The sequence below is a fragment of the Rhea pennata genome, chromosome Z, assembly GCF_028389875.1.
Source record: "Rhea pennata isolate bPtePen1 chromosome Z, bPtePen1.pri, whole genome shotgun sequence".
NCBI lineage: Eukaryota > Metazoa > Chordata > Aves > Rheiformes > Rheidae > Rhea > Rhea pennata.
Window position 1 is genome coordinate 473,673 of NC_084702.1, and position 12,085 is coordinate 485,757.

The 12,085-nt window shown below is 43.1% G+C and overlaps 1 long non-coding RNA gene across 2 annotated transcripts in view; it reads right to left on the reverse strand.

Moving 5' to 3' along the window:
• The window catches only part of LOC134153383 (uncharacterized), an 81,117-nt gene that overhangs the window by 46,479 nt on the left and 22,553 nt on the right, over positions 1–12,085 (reverse strand). The window lies entirely within an intron of this gene.

The window sequence follows — 12,085 nt, forward strand, 5'->3', positions numbered from 1 at the left end:
GTGTCTTCCAGAGGTAGCCCTACATGACTAGTCTTTCAAAAGTAGATTTTGTTTCAGATGAAGAAGAAAGGGGAGGCTCTTCCTGGCCTTCCTTTGGCCCAGTATGTGTGGTTAGGGCAATCACATAAGACATGCTGGGACACAGGCCCACACTTCCAGTCTCAAGGCAGCACACACTAGCATTCCAGCTTCCCCCAGAGCATGGCTTCCTTCTCTTCCCTGCTGAAGAAGATACCAGTTCTCATGGAAAGCCTTTTTAGATAACAGAAAAACTCCTTCTAGGCAGGGATACAGTAATATGATCATTACAGCATACCAGCCATGCTATAAGACAGAGAGTTTCTCTACTGTGAACTAGAGAAAGAACATCTTCTGTCCACTCTCAGCTGTGACATAAATGAAGGAAGAAGCAGCAAGTCCTGCTCATGTCTTATGTCACCTGTTGCTCTGGTTATGTTGATTGGTCCTTTTCCAGATGGACCATCACATATGTTTCAGAGTAAAAAAATTTGTGAGGTGCACTGTGGGAAGAAATTGCTCTTGACATTAGGAGCCTAAAACGAGAATAGTCAGGACTAATGATTTCTCATACTGTCTTATTTTTTTTTATGTATTTTAATCTAAATTATACAGATCGTTCAACCAGGAGAGGCTGTGGAGAACTGGTACTCTATCTTTCCTGTTCATCTTAGATTAGAAGTGTCCTTCCCATTCTTCCGTGTGGCCTTGTGATAGATCAGCTCTTTATAAAGGGTATGCCCTTCGTTTATCCCTGGACATCTGACACTGATGCTTTTACTTGCACTGATCTTGATCTAGCCACCATCAGAAAAACTGTGATGAAATTAATCACCTAAAGGTCACACTTTCAGTAAGTCTGCTCTACAGAAAAAATCTACAGTATAGATGCCTTAAGCCCAGGGCTTTGAAGAACATCTTCACACCTTTGCTTTCCTTTTTCTCTAATACCTGAAGATCCCAGAGTCTTAGTCAGTCATAAAGCAGGAATACCATTTATGTTGCCCATGTTGAAAGATGGGTAAAGTCCTTCTCCAGGTCTTGTTTCCACTCCTTTGGCATCCTGTATGCAAAACATCTTTGTACAGACTGTTTTTAGACTTCTCTAATTCAGAAAGAATCAGCCCTCAAATGTGTCATTGCATGCACAGTGCTTCTGCAATCTACAGGAGGCTGTGAATGCTCAAGAAGATACTTTTATCTGCCAAGAAGCACATGTTAACATAAAGCACTTCAAAGGGATGTGTCAGAGATCTGCCATTTCAGAAGTGTGTGGGTAAATGGAAGTTAGAATTGAATTCATCTTCTGCAGACAGGTGAAAAGGTGGTTTGGTGGTTAGGTGTTTGTCTCTAACAGGGAAAGCAGGCTTCCTCTCTGGTGTTATCACTCAGTCTGCTATGCTGGCCAGTGAGATACACTTACATATTTTGTGTAAGTGAGCCTTACACATTTTGTGAGGATTAGTACTGCCTGGTATTTGGGTGATGCATAGATGGTAGAGGTCTGGGAGAGAAAAAGCCTCCTGTTTCCAAAGCAGTCCATAGCTCCTAAATAAAACTAGTGGGCATTTTAAGAGCTCCATTCACAGATGCTCCTGATAATGTGACCTCAGGAGTTTTACATTACACATATATCCACCTGTTCTGAGCAGGTTTGATTCTATAATTTGTATTATTTCTGCAGTACTCTGTCTAAAAGCCATGCTCTGGGGCAAGCAGGTGAAGATAAGTTTGAAGGAGGTGATTCAGCTGAAAATATAAGCATGTATTTTCAGCACACATAGTTGCTACTGCAGTTGAGGGCATCATAGAAAAGCTTCATCACCAGGGTTCTGGCTTTCAGCACCTTTACCGCTCTGAGGACCATTTGCAAACATTCAGTGCCTCAACTCTCTGGGAAGGAAAAAGGTTCTTCACACTCCTGCAGCTCATGTTATTACTGAGGCCTGTGCAAAGTGAAGATCAACTGTATGTGACATTGCACTTTGTTGTATGCCTATTTCCTTGCTTTCTTCACAGACATAGCAGACTATGCCTTTTGTCTGCAGTAAGAGACAAAACTGTGCTGGGGTAACATTGCTGTTCCTCAGCTAGCATGACACACTGGAAGCAGCAGAGAGCAGGTGTGATGCCCCAGCTGTGCTAATATGCTGTGTAATGCCATTTCACTCTATCTTTGCATATGAGGAGAGATTTTAGGAAGGTATACATCACAGCCCTTATATATGCATTGAATTTGTTCTAAGGAGAAGCTGTGTTAGCATGAAGGCTGCTCTGTTCTGTTTACAAATTCAGTTCATTGATATAAATGGAAGACCTGTAAAGAGACTTGTTACTTGTTGGAACAATACTGTGCTGTGGAAACAGCAAGGACAAGGGAGAGAGGAAATCATAACACAGTAATGCAAAGGACTACCAGTTCCTGCCGGATAGCCTTGACAAAACCACAATTCTTCTTTGAAGAATGTGAAGAGTTGACAGCAAAGACAGCAAAATAGCCCAGAATAACCTGTAAGTTCATTAAGGCTAATTAACATATTAAATAACACACTCCAGACTGAATAATGAAGTGATAATGACATGATAATGATATTGCCTCCTTCTTCCCCACTTCTTATGCTAATTAACAGGAATGTTAAAGCTCAAGCATGGAGTGAATATATGATGTGATAAAATTGTAACCAATAGAAAAATCTGTATAAAGTACCCCCCCAAAAAAAGTGAACAAGAATGAGAAAAGGAGAAGTTGTGCTAGCTTTGTGGTTCTACCACCTAGCATCCATCTCTGTGCAAAAATCTCAACTCTGTGTATCTATTTGTTGCTTGCACACTGAATAAAAGAAACCAGTTGTGGGACAAGACATCAGCATGAGATCAGCCCAGCATGTCAGTGGATTTCCTGTTCCAATTTCTGGTTGTGTCTACTATAAGTGTAGGCCTTATTTTGGTACTTCTTGCTGTCTAAGCTGAGGGTCCTCTAAATATTGTACCTTTTTTCTTTTTTCTTTTTTTTTTTTTTTTTTTAGTAATTAAACGGGAAACTCATTTTTCTAGACTGTAGAAATGAAAGGACTGGACACTGAAAACAGGTTTCTTTAACAATCAGTGCTGGATTGATTACTGCTTCCTCTGTGCTGCAAACATGTATCCTCCTCCTCTCCTCAGCCAAAGCAGCAAAATGGAGTACAACCATAGCACAACTCCCTCTGTGAATACAAAGCCAGAGTAATTCTGTAACCCATGGGAAAGAGAGCCTAGGAAGAAACCACACCTTTTTGAGATATTCATGCTGATTACACGCAGCCTACCCTGAACCCAGTGAATATTACTATTTCAGACTGTTGAAATACATTTGCAGGTCCATATGGAGACCACAGTGAGAGTGAAGTTCCCTTTATACTGGAGTCCCATTCAGTAGGGCATTAGTGCAATAGGTGCAGTAGTGCACCTATTGTGCACTTCTTCATAATACAGCAGCCAACAGCAAACCAGCTCATGTCAGAACTGCTGAAAATCATACGTCTGTCTTTTCTTTCCCAGTTGAATGCATATTATTGATATAGTAATAGCATCAGCAACTGGGTGAAGTAGCTGGGACTTTTTTGTTGGCCACATAGCAATGCTCTCTTGATCTCTGCTCCCAGCATGGTACTGACTCCTCAGTGTCTCTTTTAAGTTTGTCATGAGCTTTACCATGAGACAACAAGTATATGTGTTCTGGTTGTGCCTCTGCTTCTTTCAAAAGTGTCAATGGATAACTGAGCTTGGCACCCCCTGCCCACAGGACCTGAGGAACAGAGCCTTTCTAATCCACTCCTTCAGTTTCTCAAAGGGACCATGACAGTTTGACATTAATGTTTGTTGAGTCTCTTAGCAGCGCAGTGTTGCTGTCAGACATCCTAGCATGGGTAACCCTGCCATCTCTCACCTACTCCTGCCTCACATCCCTTTATTGCCTGCTGAGCCAATGTGCTAATACCACAGTGGCTGACCCATATGCTTCTCTGTGCAGCTCCCTTTCTAGGGACATCATTATTTTTGTGGTATGACATGCACTGCTTTGCTCTGTAGAGCCAGTCCAAGCATCCAGCAATGCCCACAGCTGTTAAGGAACTTTGCCCCTCATCAGATCAGCATACCTTTCTCAGTATCCTCCACACCTTCAAATATATGTCTGGAGTTGCTCATGAGATGTGTACTCCTCAGCCCGGCATCATTGTCAGTAGGATAAGAAATTCACACATTGTAGGATCACATTTCTACTTATTTTTAATTTTGTAAAATTCCAGACATCAAGACTAAAAAAAAGGTGTCTGGGACAGTGTCTTCCTGGGTCTGATAGTTTTGTTGTTGGAAAATTTCAGTTGAAATGCTTTGGCTGGTCTAAAAATTAAGGAAGGGCAAAAAGATGCTAGTTTTTCTCCTATTTAAAAGTCTCTTAGAATGATTTCACTGACAAAATTAGGATCTCCTTGTAGAACTGACTTAACATTTGCTGGGGAAAGGTGTTGTAATGTCAAAAAAGTTTGGTGTCCCAATAATGAAGGGAAAAAAAATCCCTTTGAGTTTATTTCAGAGTGTTCCCATAAGCGAAGCTCATCAAACAAAAGTGTCCAAGTGATTTGTCCTGCAGCAAGAAGTGTTGCAGGCACAGCTCTTCAGGACACAATTGGAGTGGTTCACATACCTGGTGACTGGATTACACTCTGCAACCATCCCTTACCATGGATATTCTCCAAAAATTTGCTGAACTTTCCACCTGCAGTGAACATACTTCCATGCCTGCAGCCACCTCACTGGGCAGACCTCTCTGTCCCTCATGACTGCAAGGGTGCCCAGAAAGGTCAACAACTCCTGTGACCAAGGGAAATGTGCTTTGAACATAGATATAAGGAAGCTTTGCTTGCTAGTTTCACCTATCTTGTTGGCTAGGGCAATTTCTTTTGTGCCCTCCCCCCATCAAGGACTCCACTCTAGGGACAATGCATTTTCCAACTGTTTTAAAATCATGTTCAGACTTTTTGAATTCTTAATCTGTAAATAAAATTGGAAAATTCAGTGTGTAAAATCATGCAAACTCCATCTTTCAGGCTTCTGTTACATGCAGTGAAGGTTTTACCTACAGGAGCATGCAGCCTCTGCCTGCTGGAGCTATGGCTTTCTGTGTACAGTTGGAAAGTACATATGGCAAGTGGATCCTGATGAAGGAAGGACACTCCTCTGCACTGTGCACTCAGGGCCTCCCTTCTCCCAGGGGCATTTCATTTAAATCTGCCTTCATTTAGTCACATATGTGATCCTATCTCAGGAACTCTGTCTCTATGTGTTGTCAAGCCATTTCTGCTCTGTAAAACTTGGTTCACATACCAACGTTTGTCTTCAGTTTAAGACTGACACTTTCTGTAATGGATCTTTGCAAGGATCCCTCTGCATTTTATATGTATAAAATACAAATATTTTTATATACTGCAAGGAATTTCTTGAAGTGAAGCAGTAAATAAAGTTTCAGGAAGCACTGTGTTATTTTAAACCTCCAATTTTATTAAATTATGTAGAATGTCTTTGTTTCAAAATGAAATAATTGCAAATTCTTTTCTTGCTCTCCGGTCCCAGCCTATTATCATGTCTTGAAAAAAGTTCTCTAAAGTGTGTACACCTGAGACTACTGGTGTGAAAATTTGTGGAATTTCTCTCAGAAACATTTGTGTATATGCCCCAGAGAATGGCCAGTTTTAAACCTGTGTCTGAAGACACTCAGCCTGTGAATCTGCACTTGGAAAAAGAAAAATGAAAGCACAGTTCAACCAACATATCTGCAGTTTGATGCCCATCTGATCTGGACAAACATCTTACAGAGACAACACATGGACTACCCTGTTCATTCTTGGGACCATATATTTAAGTGCTAGGAGTAAATTTATTCTTTCTAGTATGCATGAATAAACCGAACATGCCTCCAGTGAAGCTGAGAGATTTACTCTGGACTCCACGTCCTGTGTGGCTGAATTTCATAAAATTAGCCAAAGAAAACTAAACAGTTTGTAGTGGACAGGGCTCCCATTTGGGGATGTCAGCCGTGCAGGGCTTATTAACTATGCTAAGACTAATGCTGATACTGTAGAGTGCAGAAAGATCCCACCTACTTGTTCCTTGTGTGGCAGACTCAAACTACAAGGTAATGTGAAGAAGTGTCACTAAGAAAGGGGTCAATGGAAAAGGTGGCCCTGGTTCAATGCTGATTTCTCCCCTGCTCTTTTCATAATCTTCATACTTCTTCTCCATCTCTGCCTGAAGAAAGACAGGATGGTCATCTAACTGACTCTGAAGTGAGAGGTCACATAGAAGGACTGTCAATGAAGTGTGGGAAAACGTCTTTTCTGAACATAAGGTTCTGTTCTTTTGTTTCCTATTCAAACATTTCCACTATCAATGAGTTACAATACAAGAAAATGGAAACAATGGGAGGTCTCTCTCAGAACACAGAAAGGAAGCAGATCATTCACAATTAAGGCTTGGAAATCACAGAGAAGCTGCAGGTATGTTTCTTGTGTTGATTAGGGCTTAAAATATGTGAAGCCTATGCAAATAGATGACATAATGAAAAATAAAGACAAAATTTGAATTTATATCTCTAATATTTAAGGTGTACTTTAATAGGCCAAAACATTATTTCAGAGACACTTCAGAAAGCAGAACTCATGAGCAAAAGCTGACCTAAAATTCCCACCTTAAGTACAGGAAAATTGCTATGACACCACACAATACTCTCCAAGTTCTACTCCTTTCATTAGACTCAAGTGACATATTTTTTTCTGAAACTTCTGTTCAAACATGCCCCAGATTATTCTCTAAAAGGTAAGATTTTGGTTCATTTCAAGTATTTGTTATGAATTACATACATATCTGCTTTCTTTTTCACCCTTTGGAAAGCAAAGATTTCCTTGTACAAAGAGTTTCTGTGACTTACATAGAATTTATTCATAGAAGACACCAGAGCTATGACAGGGTTATTCTTGTGGTTAGGAAAACTAATTATGAAACTTCATTGTAAACAGAACTACTCGGGATTGAAGTTTTCAGCATTCAGATATTAGACTTCAGATCTAGGGATCAGCGAGGAGGTTAGTGGGAACTTTTTATGTCCACAGTGCTCCCAGAAAGAAAGAAAAATGTATATCCTAAATGTGAGACACTTGGTAAATGGTTTCACACTTAATGTTTTCCAATTTGCAACTGGTTTGTGCCCTATGACAACTTTCTTTCATAGTCAGGGAAGTCATGGGCAACCCTGGCTGCGGTGACCATGAGATGGTGGAGTTCAGGATCCTGCATGGAGGAAGCAGGGTAAGTAGGATCTCAACCTGGTACTTCAGGAGAGCAGACTTTGGCATCTTCAAGGACATACTTGGAGGAAACCCATGGGTTTGGGACGCAGGAGGAAGGGAGGTCCAAGAGCATCACTTCCTCCAGGCTCAAGAATGGTGCATCCCTGTGAGGAAGACATCAAGAAAAAGGGAGAGAAGACCTGTATGGATGAACAAGGCATCACAGCAAAATTCAGACATAAACAGGAAGTGTACAGAAGGTGGAAGAAGGGACAGGCCACTTGGGAGGAATATAGGAACATTATCTGAGTATGCAGGGATGGGGCTAGGAAGGTCAGGACCCACCTGGAGTTTAATCTAGCAAGGGATGTCAAAGACAAGAAGAAGAGCTTCTTTAAATAAATCAGTAACAAAAGGAGGAATATGGGCCCACTGTTGAATGGGGAAGGAGCCTTGTGACAAAAGATACAGAAAAAGCTGAGGTACTGAATGTCTTCCTTCCCTCAGTCTTTACTGGTAAGACTGGCCTTCAGGAATCCCAGACTCTTGTGACCAAGGAGAAAGTGTGAAAAAAGGAGGACTTTCCCTTGGTGAAGGAGGATCGGGTTAGGGATGTACACCAGTCATTGGGCCCTGATTGGATGAATTCACAAGGGCTGATGGAGCTAGCAGACATCATTGCAAGGTCACTTTTGATCATCTTTGAAAGGTTACAGCAATTGGAAGTGGTGCCTGAGGATTAGAAGAAAGAAATGTCACACCAGTCTTCAAAAAGGGGAAGAAGGAAGACCCAGGAAATTACAGGCCAATCAGCTCAATCCCTGAAAAAGGGGATGAAATCCTCAGCTACATCTGGCTAATTGCTGTGTGTACAGCTATTGCTTAAAAAGTGATGACAATGGGAATGCAGCAACAGTGGGAATTAATTTATAGAAGTAACTACCAATTTTAATTTCATTTTGCACCAAGAATATCAGGAGATAGAGAAGCAGTCTGTGCATTTTAAGTGAGCTAGAATTCTTGCTGCATGCCTAACCGATGTATGCATTTGCCACAACTGTTCACATACGCTCAGAGATTTTATGTGAAAATACTGCTGTATAGCCATTGCTAGAAAAATGCCTCAGTTTCCTACCGAATTTAATCAAATATTTAAAATCTGGTCACAATATCCCACTTCCTCACTAAATGCTGCTGTATAGAATGAATGAAATTATTCATGCAGTGGCAAATCATCCCAAGATGTTTTCTTGTGTCTGGTATTAAGCTGCAAGCAAATGCTGTTCTAACCAGTAAGTTTGTCTGCAGTCCTTGCAGCCTGATGTTACAATATGTTGTAACATATTTTATGTATGGTACACAGTATAACAATACGTTACGAAGGACTGTATTTCCTGACACAATCAACACGCAGATAAGATTTGGCCTTCTAAGAAGTAATCTGTTGTATAATTCTGGCAAACCACAGCTATCTGAGGCAAACCTTCAGCTAGCCAAGCACACGGTATAGACAAGTTTGTGGTTTATCCTAGTCTTTGATTTGCTGATTGGATGTATTTATCATAAAGCATAAGAGGTTTCAAAATGCCATAAGCTAAGGATATTCATTTGTTCTGTTGTAGCACACAAAAAAAATACCATTCTGGCTTCAAAAACATCCTGCAAGGTATAGTGCAGGCTAAGTAATTTCCATTTTGTGGATGAAGAAAATGTGGTAATAAAAGGTTAACCTATTTAAGGCAAAGTCTTACTTCAGTAGAGGAAAGAGTAGCATGTCTTTCCATAGTTGTACCCTACCTTGTTCCTCACACTTGATAATATTTCTGCTTCCATCTCCCACTTCATTTCATATAATATTTCATTTTCTGGACTATGTACTCCCATATGAGATCCGCAGCTCCACCAAAGGCTGCTATTACCCTCAAGAGCTTTCATCTGTTGTGCAAAAGGAAGAAGGACTGCAAGTAATTTTTCTGCAGAACTGTGTATCTGTACTACCTAATACTTGATGGAAATGGTCCATGTTGTAACTTTTTGTGTCTGTACTACCTGATACTTGGTGAGAATGGTCTAGTGTTGTAACTTTTTAGTACCTAGAACAATACTGCTGTGTTAAGCGGAACACAAATAAGTAACTAACAAGGTCTTGGAAATGCGTGAGAAAGACCAGCACTTGGTTACATACAGATTCTATGGCTTCCAGCCACAGAACCACCATGAGAAGCAGTCAACATGAAGGTCAGAAGTTGAAGAGTAATGAAGTAGCGACCCCCAAAGTCAAATGTGGCCCCCGAAATAACTCTGCCCACATGCGTAGTGTCACAGCCAGTTATGCAGCTGTGGTGGAGTTAGGCTAGACTCCCTGCACCTGTTGGTCCCATGTGCTGGAACTCCTGCCTACCGCAAATAATCATAAATACTAGAGTTTTTCCGAAGGAGGGGGAAGCTGCTACACAACAGAGGACCACGTTGCCTCCTCGAGGGCGCCCAAAAATATGTGCTTTTTTTCCTGCCTACCGCAAATAATCATAAATACTGGAGTTTTTCCGAAGGAGGGGGAAGCTGCTACACAACAGAGGACCATGTTGCCTCCTCAGGGATGCCCAAAAATATGTGCTTTTTAGGAGAGATAGGCCAGGAAGGTGAGGTGGTGGAGTTGCTCTTTATGTGAGAGAGCAACTGGAATGCATCGAGCTCTGCCTAGGCAGGGAAGAGGAGGAGCCAGTTGAGAGCTTATGGGTAAAGACTGAAGGGCAGGCTAGCATGAGGAACACTGTTGTGGGTGTCTACTACAGGGCCACCTGACCAGGAGCAGAGAGTTGGTGAGGCCTTCTATGGACAGCTGGAGGTAACTTCATGATCACAGGCCCTGGTTCTCATGCGGGACTTCGACCACCTTGGCATCTGCTGGAGGGACTACACAGCAAGGCACAAACAATCCAGGAGGCTCCTGCAATGCACTAATGATAACTTCTTGTCACAAATGGTGGAGGAGCCTACGAGGATGGGTGTCCTGCTGGACCTTGTCCTTACCAACCAAGAAGGACTGTTTTGGGGACATGAAGGTTGGTGGCAACCTTGGCTGCAGTGACCAAGAGATGGTGAAGCTCAGGATCCTGCAGGAAAGAAGTAAGGCAACAAGCAGGATTGCAGCCCTGGACTTCAGGAGAACAGACTTTGGGCTCTTCAGAGACCTAATTGGTGGAGTCTGATGGGTTGAGGCCCTAGAAGGAAGGAGGGGTCCAGAAGAGCCGGCTAATATTCAAGCATCCCTTCCTCCAAGCTCAAGAGTGGTGCATTCCTATGAGTAAGAAGTCAGCAAAAGGGGCAGGAGACTTGCACGGGTGAACAAGGAGCTCTTGGCCAAATTCAGACAGAAGAAGAAAGTACCCAGACTGTGGAAGAGGGGAGGTTGGTTACCTGGGAGAATTATAGGAATGCAGTCAGAGTATGTAGAGATGCTGCGAGGAACACTAAGGCCCAGTTGGAATTGAGTATTGCAAAGGATGTCAAGGACAATAGGAAGGGCTTCTTTAAATACATCAGGAGCAAGAGGAGGACTAGGGAAAATGTGGGCCTGCTACTGAATGGTGCAGGGGCCATGGTGACAAGGGATACAGAGAAGGCAGAATTACTGAATGCCTTCTTTGCTTCAGCCTTCACTGCTAAGAGCACTGCTAAAGAATCTTGGAGCCTGCAGATGAGAAAGAAAGTCTGGAGAAGGGAAGACTTTCCTTTGGTTGAGGAGGATCAGATTAGAGACCTTCTGTGCAGGCTAGACGTCCACAAATCCATGGGCCCATATGGGATGCACCCACAGGTACTGATGGAGCTGGCGGATGTTGTTGCCAGGCCACTCTGCATCATCTTTGCAAGGTCCTGGAGAACTAGAGAGGTGCCTGAGGACTGGAAGAAAGGTGATCAGGAATACCAAGTGTGGATTCACCAAGGGGAAATCCTGCTTAACCAACCTGAGAGCCTTCTCTGATGGCACGACTGGCTGGGTAGATGAGGGCAGAGCAGTGGACGTTGTGTACCTTGACTTCAGCCAGGCTTTTGACACTGTCTCCCATAACATCCCCCTAGGCAAGCTCAGGAAGTGTGGGTTAGATGAGTGGACAGTGAGGTGGCTTGAGAACTGGCTGAAAGGCAGAGCTCAGAGGGTTGTCATCAGTGGCGTGGAGCCTAGCTGGAGGCCTGTGGCAAGTGACATCCCCCAGGGCTCAGTACTGGTTCCCATCCTGTTCAACTTCTTCATCAATGACCTGGATGAAGGGATGGAGCGCCTCCTCAGCAAGTTTGCTGATGATGCCAAGGTGGGAGGAGTGGCTGACACACCAGAGGGCTGTGGTGCCATTCAGAGAGACCTGGACAGTCTGGAGAGTTGGGTGGAGAGGAACCTCCTGAGGTTCAACAAGGACAAGTGTAGAGTCCTGCACCTAGGGAAAAATAACCCTAGGCACCAGTACAAGGTGGGGGCTGACCTTCTGGAGAGCAGCTCTGCAGAGAAGGACCTGGGAGTGCTGCTGGATGACAAACTGACCATGAACCAACGATGTGCTCTTGTGGCCAGGAAGGCTAATGGTTTCCTTGGGTGCATTGGAAAGACTGTCACCAGCAGGTCGAGGGAGGTGATCCTGCCCCTGTGCTCAGCCCTGCGGAGGCCTCATCTCGAGTACTGTGTGCAGTTCTGGGCTCCCCACTACAAGAGAGACATGGAGCTACTGGGGAGAGTCCAGTGT